The sequence below is a fragment of the Cricetulus griseus genome, chromosome 6, assembly GCF_003668045.3.
Source record: "Cricetulus griseus strain 17A/GY chromosome 6, alternate assembly CriGri-PICRH-1.0, whole genome shotgun sequence".
NCBI classification, from domain to species: domain Eukaryota; kingdom Metazoa; phylum Chordata; class Mammalia; order Rodentia; family Cricetidae; genus Cricetulus; species Cricetulus griseus.
The window spans coordinates 92,216,752-92,230,628 of record NC_048599.1 but is presented as its reverse complement, the minus strand read 5'-3'; positions in this window follow the sequence as shown (position 1 = coordinate 92,230,628).

The window sequence follows — 13,877 nt, the reverse complement described above, 5'->3', positions numbered from 1 at the left end:
CCAAGAATATTTTATCCCAGATGATCTTTAATCTTTCCAGTGTTCACATGACCAGAAATCTATCACAAAGTCCCCCCAGATTCTATTGTACTCAGAAAATATTGCCAGTATTTTATTTTGCTTGGTAATTCCTAAACTTCAATATGGTATGGCAGTAGGTTCCTTGTTTTGTTAATATTTCAGGTCTTATGGAAAAAAATAAAGGATAACACATGAAATTTAAACCTATGTTATCTAAAAACGGTATGTAGAATCTATTGTTATGTTTGTAATAGTTCACTTCAAAAGTCATTTCACTGGTTTTAAACCAATAAAAAATGAATGTATCAACAAGTAGATTAAATCTATCAACAGGGTCAGTCTTGTTGGTATTTAGAAGCTCTGAAACCCCAGTTGCTCAATGTATGTGTACATAGCCTCTGAAATTTTAGGATTACAAATTTTCAGATACTGGAATTACCTCGAGATTAAGCTCTGAACCCATTTAATTAAAGTCACAGTGACCTAATTGCCTTCCCTTCCCTTCCCAACTCTGCAAGGCTGCTCTCTATTCCATCAGGACTCTCCTACTCAAATACAGAGAAAAATGCTTGTTAAATTCAACTGTCAATATAGAAAGTGGGCTATGATTAAGGTCCATGCCACATGTACATCTACAGGGCTTTCAAGTGCCTTTAGCAACCTTATTTCAAACCCTAATCACTTTTGATCTGTACCAAATCAAAAATCTTCTGTCTAAACCTGACACCCGTCTCCTTTCTCTCTTACTCCAATTGATCAAATTCGGTTTAGTCCAGCTGAAGCATATTAATTATTAATAACTTACATGTGTGAACTCACTATCCTGCTCCTTTCTGGGTACAGTGCTGCTTCTATGGTGACCCTGGAAACACTCTGTGGTATGCCTATCTCAGAAAGCTCATTTCTAGTGAAAGCAAGAGAGAAACCCTTCGCATGTTCTAGCTGCACATTTCTGATCTCAAAAGCTGTGCTGATCTTATTTAATTCATATTTTCTTTATAAAGAAACCCTCTGTTTGCCAGCTGATAGTCATAAATTGCAAGTATCAGCTTATCATCTCTTTTATGATTTATCTACCAACTGTCCCTACTCATGATTTTGCATTTTATGAGATTCTGTGTATGGTTCCTCAACATGTATGAGTCTGATTACAGATGAATTAAATGTTATTAATCCAAGGCTTTGACTGGCTACTGTCTGCTGCTGTTTAGTGACTTAATTGTGTTAGACAAACTAAATTGTTTCAAATGAACCTTCACAAAGGTCCTTAATAAAATAAAACAGTGATTTTATTTTTTGTTATCTGCTTTCTGCCAGAAAGCTCTCTTGGGGTTTCTGCAGTTTGCCTTTCTCTCCTATTAGCTAGCAAGCACGATCTACTGAGCCTGTGAACCTTGCAGGAGCTTACGCTGAAAATATTTCTTTCTTTGACAGGCACTGTGGTAAGATTTGGAGCTGCTGTGTAAGCAGCAAGATTTAGTGGTTTTCTCTTAAGGGAGCTGGTTACAGAAGTGACTTAGAATGCCGCAGGAAAGAAAGAGGAACTTTCATATTGATAGTGTGTGGAGGGGATAACTTTATATACAATTCTGAGTTGAGTGGATATTTGAAATAGAGAGGCAGTTTTCACAGTAGAATTTAAAATGTCAGCAAATTCATAGAGGGCCTGCCTTAGACAGCAGGCAGTAAAAGGTATTAAATTTTAAAATAAGAGGTTCCATTATTTCTTCAGTTTGCTCTGTGCCTGCCACAAGTTCAGCAGGAGGGGAAGAGCTTGGTCTGTTATCTCTAAGATGGCCCATATTAGCCATGATTTCCTCAGAATGAGGCCCCTCACCCTGAGCGTGTGAGGAAAGTTTGATGTGCACAAAATAGTTCTCATGCCCACAGCAGTCTGACAAGCAGGTCAAATAAGTAAAAAATATAATAGCTAATACAGTTACTACACTTCTGAGCAAGGTATGCACTGTGTAGCAGCAAGAGTGGGGGCCTTTGTGGAAAGGGGTCAGACAAAAAGGTTTCTCTGTGGGAAGAACTCTGTGGGACAGGGGAAGCTTTCCCGACTCCTTGTAGCTATTCTTAGCGTTCCCTCTGCATGAAGCCTGAGCTCAGCAGAACTGGACTATTGTACAGAATTATTCCTTTGTCCTCCCGTGCACATCTCCAATAGAAAACATCAGCACACCAATAATACAGAGCTCTTGTCTTTCAAAACATTTCCATCTCCCAAACCCTTCTTGCTCATCAAATACCAAACCACAGTGGAATTTCTTGGTGTTTTAATTATTTTGTTTTGCTAGAGCAAAGTGGACACAAAAAAAAAATTAAGGAGGAAAAAGCAACATTTCAATTACTCTTATTAGAATGCTTTATCTTTGCAACATGCACCTTAGATTCTAACTGGTATATATCTTTCAAAAATATATCTCAAGTATCTGTCTTTACATATTTTAGACGAACAATGTCTGAAAATGCAAAAAGTACACTTTAAGTATAAATAATTAAAAATTTGATTCAGGGCTGACAAGGAAGTGTGTCAGGTAAAGACACTTGATACATAAGCCTTATGACCTTAAATAATCCCAGAACCAAGTAAAGATTGAAGACAACATTAGCATGTGCCCTCCACACAGATGCCATGGTACACATTGACACACAAACATCACACACACACACACACACACAACACACACACACACACACACACACACACACACACACACGCACACACACACACATCACACACATGCAAATGTCACATACACATAAACCTCACACAAATATCACATCACATATACATACATACAAATATCACACACATACACACAATTATCACAAACACGTACACACACATCACATATGCACCAATATCACACACACATATCATATGCATATACATTACACACACACACACACACACACACACACACTCAAATATCACACACAGATCACATACACCTAAAAATCACACACATACATACATACAAATGTCACATACACATAAAAATCATACACACATACATACAAATGTTACACACATCACATACACACATTTTAATCATCCAAATAAGCAGTTTTATTATATTCCTCATTAATAAAAAGAAAACACAATGGAAACATCCTTTATTCCATACAAGAAAAGTAGAACACAATGAGAAAATAAACAGCTTCTTTCCAGCAAGCTTGGGGAAATATTAACAAAGAACTCCCAGAAATTTAAACCTTAATAGCACACAGAATAGGTCTAGAAGGAATTCATAACTAGGCCCTTGGGTGAACATAAGAAAGAAATATAAAGCCAAGGAGGTGTAAAGAAAAGTCTTTTGAAAAAAGACTGGAAAGTAATGGGACCTAGTTTCATTTTTAAAATATGAACTCTCCAAAGACCATGCCTGATGCAGAATCTTTGAATGCCCAACATAGAATGAAACAGATTTAGAAGAAAAACAAACAACAACAGTAACAAAAATGAACACAGAGAGTCAATATCAGGACTGACAGTCAACTTATAGCAATCAAGTCCTCAGACTTTGAGTGAAGAGTCAACATTAGGAATATATGTCTTTGGTTCTCTAGTTTTTCAGGGAAGATAAATGCAAAAACTCTGTGAGTCATAAAATGGCCATCTCTTGTATTCCTTTCAAGCAATTTGGGAACTTGTCTTCTACCTCCATTGTGGTTATTTCACTCTCTTATAAGTTTTATTCTTTTTCTCCTGCGAACGAAATTCCTGCAAAAGGATGACTAGAAAAGTACACAAGGAAACAGATGGTGTTAAGAGGTCACCTTGCTAACAATACTTTTAAAAAACATAATTAAATGTGTTTTGACAATTTCAGATATGTACATAACACATAGTGACCACATTCACCACAACTCTCACCCATTTCCCAACTGTTCCTATCTACTCCCATGCCTTCCCTAGAAGTCTCTTTTGTATACATACTTACTCATGTTGTTTTGTGACACTGAGTTTAACCAGAGCCATGAGTATTCACATGGCCTTGGAGATTTATGTTAAACCCTAGTAGATATAATACTGGAGACGATGATTTCCCTTCCTCAAGAAATAAATAGACAATAGTTCAATAATAAGGCTAAGTAGAAACTAGAAACTCAATGAATCCAATATTTTGGAGACTATACATTTTTGATGTACCTTTTCCCATATGAGTGCCATAAGCCAATTGATAGACTTGATAGTCGATGCATCTAACCATACTAGTTATACTAAGTATTTTCAGAATACTAAGATTCTGAAAATTAATATATTCCTGTGTAAGTATCTTTTCCAAAAGGTTTGACATGATAAATAGAGAATACTCTAAATCAATGTTTCTATTAGAGGCATAAACTCTTTATGATGAGTTTTACCCAAAATATGTTATAAACTCAATGAGTCTCTGACTGAAATTTCAATGATTTTTGTGAGAATATAATAGCTTTGACATAAAATGTATATGCAAAGTGGAAGTCACAGACAATTTTGAAAAATATTTATGGGTCACTGTATAGATATCAGGAATCAGAATGTGAATATTGGAACCAAGAATAATAAATGTGTTAAGGAATAGAATGGAGCTAAAAAAAATGAACCCATATATCCTATGCATCTTCCATCCATGAGATAAAATTACCTGAGCAGGTGAATCATGGCCTGGTCAACAAACAAAACCAAGCAACTGGCTCAGCCTATTAGCTAGTAGTTACAGAAAGACCACTGTGTAGGTATTTTATCCTTCTCATTTAGTCTTCACAATGACAGAGAAAATGAAATTACCCATTTCATTCATGGAAAAATTAAGCTACAGGACAGACAATAGACTACCAATGGATGGCAAGGTTCATCATCTACGTATGAAAAGAGATTGATTAAATAACTTCCTCACTCCATCAATAAAGAATTTACATTTAAAAGTTGAGGCACTGGGATGTGGGTGAGATGAGTCACAGAGTGAAACCACTTGCCGATAAGCTTGGCACTCTGAGCTGGATCACCAGGACTCACATGGCAAAAAGAGAGAACCATTTTCCCCCATCATCCTTTGATCTCCACAAGAGCACTGTAGCCCACCTACATAAGTGTACATATGCATGCATATTCTGCATGCTCACAGAAAGAGAGAGAGAGAGAGAGAGAGAGAGAGAGAGAGAGAGAGAGAGAGAGAGAGAATGTGTGTTTTAAAAATATAAGGGATAAAAGTCTAAAGGGCTGGGACATGACTCTGCCAGCAGTAGACTCCTCACTGACAGGCTAAGTTTGACAACAGCCTGGATCATATGCAACCATGTCCAAGAAAGGGGAAAATAAGAAAGAAAAAATTGTAAAGAAAAAGCCTTAATATATAAAAAATATAAAAATAAAAGCTTTACTGTTCATTTTGAAGGAAATACTTAGTTAGCAAAACACTTCTTAATTAGATAAATAAAGCACTGATCATGAAGAAAACAGATTCATCCTATGTCATGAAACACAAGCCCATATTCTCCAAATTGTTTAGTTGTACAAAAGATGCTAAACAAACAAAAAGAGCCACAAATGGCTGAGAAAGAACACTTAAAATTAAGGATAATCTTCAAACAGAACACAAGGAAGGTCATGGTCACTTTCAAAACAGCCCTCACCAGTTATGATTCATAATGACATTGGTTCTGTGCCTGGCTCGTGGCCCTTTGAACACTTTCAGGAGCCCCACACTCAGCATGATACAGGCAGAAGACCTCTAGTTACCCTTACCAAGCCCATGCTAATTTATTGTGAGTTTTTTCCTTGCTTGTAACTCATGTGACCAATAAAAAACATAAGGAGCACTGCTGACTGTTAGAGGATATAATAATCAATTATTTTAAAACACAGAGGTGACTGGTATGAAAATAACAAAATATTTACATGATAGCTTTATTGATGCTTTTTTCAGCTGTGTATGTTTGAAATACTAATTAAAAATAAATGAGCATTACACACACACACACATATATATATATATATATATATATATATATCATATCACAAAAGTAAATGCTTTTAGATTTTGTTCCTTTAATCTTATTTCCATAAAAAGCAACAAGCCACAATCATTCAATACTTCATGCTTCTACAAAATAAAGCTGGAAATGGCCACTGTTTATACCTTACATAAAGTGACAATTTTAATTTCTCCATGCAAATATTCTTTACTGCCTGACTTCTGAGTGTATTCACAAACCATTGGCTTTGTATGTAGCTAAGGTTCTCTGTCTCTAAAACAACCTCATGTTTAGTAACTTGCCATGGGCAGTACATAAAATAATCCTCCTGGAATTACATCATTCCACTAACTTTGGTGTACAAGAGGAGGTCAGGCAATGGTTTTCATCACATACCCTTCTCATTCCCCAAATGGAATTATATCCACAACCATCTGTAAGTCTGTAACTGTGGGTCAGTAATTTATTTGATTTTTCATAAGTTCTTCTGTAATCTGCAATGGGATCACTACAGTGCCCACACTTCTCTGATAAGTAAGCATTGGTATCTGAGACACTCTTACACACAGTGCTTGGAGACTGTCATTGGCTGATGCAAGACCTTCTGTCTCTAGCACTCTGGTCTGGACAGCTCCATGGAGTAGCCACTTACCAAGATATCAAAGCTGACATGCAGACTGTTTTTGGGTCTCTGGTTCCATCAGAGACTTGGAATTTCATTTTGCAAGTAATTCACATCATGAACCAAGAGTCTCATGGAATGGGGTAGTACCCAAGTACAAAGGAAAAATGGATTGAAAGCAACTACTTGAAGATTTGTTAGAATGTTAATATTTATACTTACATCAATCACTTATAGGATTCAAATGAAATGCAATAGTAAGACAGTTGTTACATCAGGTATTAAACTCTCAGTTTATAATAATCATGCAGCCTTTAATAATCATAATTTTAAGTCTGTGGAGCAATAGAAAATACTACTTAAAGAGTGTTAATGAAATGATTGTTTGAAGCTGAGTGTAAGCATGGAAATCTATTTCTGAAAATGGGAGTAAAAAAAAGAAAAATGATGATAGTAGCCAATTTCATTTGACTTGTTTTGTGATTCTTAAAAAATTCTATGATATTGTTATATGGATCACATTGTAAAAGTAAATCTTAAATATTTGGTACAAGTATTGTTGAGTCACACATACCTCCAGATTAGAGACTTATTTTTTCTCAGTAAATTTGGTTTAAATCAAGATACTCAGGGATTGTTTTTAATTTTCCAGTGTGAACTAAATGTATTGACCTTTTCAAAGACAGCTGATGACTGGTTTGTATAAGTTAATTTCCTTTTCTGTTCTTCTTTGTTGGCTGCTAATATTAAGGGTGAAGATGAAACTGGGTGTGTGAATCAATCTGATGGAATCTCTGGTTGATCTTTCATTTCATGGGAGACTTATTTAACACCAGTCAAGAACAGAGCAAATTTGAACAGCTCACCAAAAGATTAACCAGAACATTCAGCTCCTTTCAAATCCTCATATACTTTCAAGTATACCAGACCCTCATCATAAATGTCAGTGTATCAATGTACTTTAAATATAGTTATATTTTATTGAAACTTAGATGCTCTGTTTTTAATTTTATTGCCATGTAATAAATAAAATAGTGATGTTAATCGTTAAAAATTTTAATCTACAGAACAATTTTCATCTGTACTTAATTTGGTTATTAATACAGCAATATGGCAGATATAATTGTATTTATGATTTTAGGTGTTGAACATTTCAATTTAGGTTAAAAAGTTAACACTACTAATCTGGGGATGAAGATAAGAGAGCAATTTTATAGCTTGTGTGAGGCCCAAAATTCAGTCCCAGTCACTGATAACAAAACAAAACAGTAACACTCTCTTTTTTGCTGTTGTTGGTTTTTTTCAGATTTTTTTATTTGAATTAGAAACAAGAATGAATTACATGCCAAACCCAGTTCCCTCCTCCCTCCCGTCCTCCCCTATCATACCCCCTAACTAAAAGCCTACCTATCACATATCCATTTTTCTATTCTTCCCCTGACTTTCTGCTCCCTCATGGTCTCTGCATCCTTCCTCTTCTTCCCTTCTCATTCTCTTAGCTCCCTCCCCCCTCTTCCTGTGCTCTCAATTTGCTCAGGGGATCTTGACCCTTTCCCCTTCTCCAGGGGACCATGTATGTCTCTCTTAACACTCTCCTTTAAAAAAAAACATATGCGTTAAGTATATGATGATTGTTTGGTCATTTTCTATAGATGTTAATGTTGAGCCAATTTTTATTGCAAATTCCTCATACAGGATCACACTTGAAATCTGAACTTGCCTCTGTCTTTTAAATTTGTATTACTTTCATTATGAAGTTTTATTCCTAACTTAAGCAAAATCTATTTTATAACAGATCACATAAAATATAGCTGTCATCAACTCTAAAATAGATAGCCACATCCAACTGGAACAGAATTGATTTTTCCCTTGCTTTTGTTGTTTTTTTATGATATAATAGTGTCCTTAACTATTCAGCATTTAATTCTGTGACCTGTCCAGCTGGATATCCCACCACCACACATAAAGAGAAAGTAAAAATGATGAAATCAAATTGTTCAGATTTCTAAGTAATTCAGGCAACTTACTTCCTTCTATACACACACACACACACACACACACACACACAAAGAATCTTAGCACAGTAGAGTGACCTGTGGATCTGTAAGTTAGTTACATGTTATGACCTAACTGGCCCATAGATACTAAGGACGATGATATGCTACACATCAGGATCCCCAAGATTGGCTTCAGGGAACAATCAAATTCTTGTGATGGTTGAATGTATTATTTTCTCTACAAACATGACAGACACAAATACAATGTAAACATTGGAGAAAGACTGTGCTGTACATATAACAGCAGACTACCATTTTCATCTTCCAATAGAGAAAGGAAGAATGTTCATTCACATAATATTCAAATCCAATCCTACTTAACTCTAAAGTTCACAAATTACTCTTTTCTCAGGTATCCATTTGCAATAAATGAATATTCCTACGCAGTGTGTTAGCAAATCTAAGCAAGATTGTTGCATTTCAAAATACATCAATAGGCAGAGGGAACAGTGCTCCAGACACCACCTGTTCCTTGGCAGGGGACTGCCAACTTGCATATAAAATTCTGTACAGGGGTAATTGAAAATTAACACTGAGTGTATAATTTAGTATCAAGAATTTAGGTAACTGTAAATAAGAATGCAATCTGTTCAAATGGTAATTTAACTGCAACATGTAAAGACTATATGTATTGAAAATAATAGCATTCCTCAGATAACATGTTTTTACCAGACTATGTGGTATGCTTGGAGTGAGGCAAAATAAAACAACATGCAGACAGAAGAGAATTATCTGAACTGTAGAAGAAATACACTTCCATGCCATGGGATACAGCAAATATTTGACTTGGTAAGTAGACACAGGCAACATGCATGATACACCAGAGTACATAAAAGAGGAAACTATAGAGACTAGAGAACACAGGACACATCAAGACAGAAGAGTGAATGAGAGAGCACCACATTTACAAGGTAGTCGATCTTCCAATGAAGAATATCTCAAAAGTTGAAGGCTTCTCTGTGGAGTTTAGGCTGTAGAAATAATATGTATGTATGTATGTATGTATGTATGTATGTATGTATGTATGTATGTATATAATATTAATATGTATATATTTAGCTGGGTGGTGGGGTGCATGCCTTATATTCCAGCACTTGGGAGGCAGAGGCAGTGAGTTTGAGACCATCCTGGTTTACAAAGTGAGTTTCAGGACAGCCAGAACTGTTACACAGAGAAACCCTGTCTCAAAACAAAAACAAAAAACAGATATATATATTTCTAATTATCTCACTTTTTCCATCGTTTTCCTTTCTCCATCCCGTTCTGGCTACTCTTCCTTGAACCTCTCTCATGCTTCCCTCTCAAAAGGTAATGGCCTCTTTGTATTTGGCTATGTTGTTACATATGCATGTGTATATTGTAAATATATTTAGTATTTATGTGCATGCACCTTTCCTGAATATATATTGCTCCACCCCTTATCAAAGAAACCTCTCTTTACAGCAAGTGGAAAAACATCACTTGATCAATGCAAAGCAGCCAATTGTGGGGAACTCAGCCCCAACGGACACATCTATATCACAGTTCCTGCATACATAGCTCAGGGAACTTCATGGAAGAGGGCAAAGAATGTAAGATCCATAATATCAGAGAGCGCTGTGAGTCTGTCCTAGAAATAGCTTCATAAACAAGAATGGAACAATGGCAATATCAGTAGACATGTTAACATGAAAGGTGATAATTTTCACTTACTTTTATTCTTGTATCTAACTCTAATATAATTATCCCATTCACTCTTTTAATATATTAACGTACTCAATGAGATTATGATAAAATCTACCAGGAGGGGAAAACACTTCATCTCTACAGTACTGTTTTACTATTGGTTTTAGCATTTAATTTTGAAAGGACTAGTTGACTTTCAATTCTTGAATGAAGTTTCTCTCTGAAGATCCTAGCTGCTCACCAGAGACTGTTTAAGGGACACAAGGTCCTAGAGATACTGAGATAAGAAAGAGTATCTTCTACTGAGATGGAGGAGATGGATGTGGACTGGGGAGTGGACCCTGAATGATAGCAAAGAAAATGAAAGGTTAAAGAGGTAACTTGATTAAAAAAATACATTAAAAACTCAACACACAACATATGCTTGATGAATTACAAGTTTAACAAGGTAGACTTCATGAAGCTTAGAAAGTCAGAGATAGAATTGAAAAGCCTTAGGGAAGACCTCAAACAAGGAATATGCTTCATTCAGTGAATGATGAAGCCCTATAGAAGGGATAATGACTTAGGAGTTTGTCTTCATTATAGTGACATTGGATCTGTTCATGCTTGTTAGTTTGTAAGAACTCCAAACTACTTAAGAAGCTTTCTTCCATTTGCTATTCAGCTCCCAATCTGGAACTCTGGTATTGTCCATTTGCAAGGATGAGAATCCCCATGCAGCTGCTTTTTGAAAAAACATGCTGACTCCTCATTGAGAGGCTTCATTGTCAAGCCTCATTATCTGAAGCATTAGTACCAGATTTGAATTGAAATGTGGGACACAGGTGTCCACAAACATGATGTTCCAAGTTATGACCAAAATGTTGCATTCAATTTATTATTGCCTCCATGAGAAACTTGTTTGTGCAATTATTTGCTTTGTGAGTCTGATTTATTTTCTTATCATAATGTTCCATACTTTCATCCATTTTCCTAAACAACATAAATTCTCTCTCTTTTTTTAAGCAGAATAAAACTTCATTAGGTAAATACCCACCACTTTTTCTTTAGCCACTCATTGATTGGTGGCCATCTAAGTGGAATCTACATGTGTTTTATTTTCTTTTAAAATTTTAATTAGCACATGAAGTAACAAGTTTTCTTGTGGCCTTTTCATACACAATGTGATTTGGATTGGTTCCCATTGCCTGCTTCTCTCATTATCACATTGCTCCCTGACCCCAGTTATATCCTTCAATCTCCAGTATCCCCTTCCCACTTTCATGTTATGTGTTCTAGTTCTCTCCTCACTCTTTCCTTAAAGCTTCTTATACATTTCATGACCTATACTCATAAATGCTCCCATATGTATGTATGTAGTATATATCTATGCTAGGTTCTGCATATGAGAAACATGTTATTGTCTTCCTGAGACATTCATGTAGTTTTTCTATTAGAGTTCATCCTCTCAAAGATTTGAGCAAATCCATAGGGCAATGTATATCATACAATGTAATTTCAAATATAAGGTCTTAGGTAGACATTTTGTGGTGGGGAGATGAAGATAATGATGAGGTTTAGATGTCAATGTGCCCTAAAACAGAATCATTTGGGTAGAGTATTTTACATCATTAAAATATGATTGTACAGTTTCCCCTCCCTCTTCGCCCTCAAACCTTACCCATTACTCCTTGCCACTTCCTCCCAAATTTATAGCTTCCTCTCCTTTAACCATAGTTGTGACATATGCACAAATAAACACATAAATACAATCTGCTAAGTCAGTTCAGAGTTTCCTGCAAAGATATTTTTCTATTTCTGACTACTTGATACTAGATAATAAATCAGGACATTCATCCCAGGACAAAACTAATTCCCTCATCTCTCAGTACCTAATTCCTTGCAGCTCTTCATCTAGATGTGGGGCCCCATGCAATTTTTCCCATATACATTAGGATGTCAACTGTTGATGGTATTATTCAGGTCCTGTTTAAGTAGCCATGTTGTCAATAACTCATACGTGTAGCTTTCCTAACATAGCTAGAAAGGACAATAACACATCAGACTTTCTTGTCCTCTGGCTCTTAGAATATCTGTGCCCATATTCTTCGATATTTCCTGAGCCTGGGCAAAGGAATTGTATTGTAGGTATATTGATTAAAGCTTAGAACCCACAATCAGTTCTCTGTCATTTGACTAGTTGTAGCTTTCTGTAATTGTCTCCTGTTAGTGCCAAAAAAGGCATCTTTGATGAGGATGAGATATAGAGTTATCTGTTAGTATAAGGATAACTATTCAGAATACAGTTAGGAATTATATGCATTTGGGAAGGGGAGGTAATAATTTCTCCTCTAAGATATATGATCTCACTAGCCACATGTAGTTGGCTTGGTTTAAAGTACCAGACATGATTTCCCTCCTGCAAATTGTGCTTTGAGTCCAATTAAACAGCTTGGTTGTGGCCAGAATATTAGTGCCACTATTGCACCTTCAGGATACATTGTCATGGTGTTTGTTGTTGTTTATAGGCATCACAGATAGGTAGGAATTTTCTTAATGAGGAATTATGCAGGTCAGGTTTGCATATTCCCATGTCTATGGGAAATTGCCCTGATCCTCAATTGAAGTGGGAAGATTCAACCTGTGGACAGCACCATCTGATGGACTCGGCCTTGGGCTATATAAGATTGAAGAATTCGAGCAGACCAAATGCCAGTAGGAAACATGAATATATTTGTCTCCATGCTGTTCACTGTTGCTGTGACATGTGACTATGTGCTCCAGTTGCCTTGATTTCAGTAAAATGATAGACTATACCTAGGAAATTTAAAGTATACTCTTAAAATGAATCCTATTTTGCTCCCTATATTGCTTTTGCTCAGGGTATTTTATCACAGTAACAGAAATGCAACTTGACCATATAAAATTAGGTTTTTGGATAGGGCCTAGGCCCACCCCCATGTGTCTTGGCTCAGGGAGAATCCCAAAGGATACAAGACTCTGATGACAACCTATGGAAGGCCTCACCATCCAAGGGGAACAGAAAAGATATGTGGCAGATAAGGTTTTAGTGGTGGGGGTAGGGGGGACAGGTGGGAGAAGGGAACTGGGATTGTCATATAAAACAATCATGTTTCTAATCCAAATAAAAAAGTTGAAAAAAAAGAATAAAAAAATAAATAAAATAAAATTAGGTTTTTGATTTTTGGTTTTTTTAATTTTTATTTAAATTAAAATCAGTCTTATTTTACATGCCAATCCCAGTTCCCTCTCCCTCGAATCCTGCCATTACCCCCAACCATGTTACCATTCCACCCCTCATCCATTCTTCAGAGAGGGTGAGGCCTCTGATGGGGAATCATCAAAATCTGTCACCTCACTTGGGGCAAGACCTAGGTCCTCTCATGTGTATCTAGGCTGAGAGAATATTCCTCCATAGGGCATGGTCTCTGATACCCATTCGTGCACTAGGGATAAATACTTGTTCTAATGCCAGCAGAAGTAGAAACTCCTCAACTGAGATCCACTTTCAGGGTGCCTAGTTCAGTCTTATGCAGGTTCCC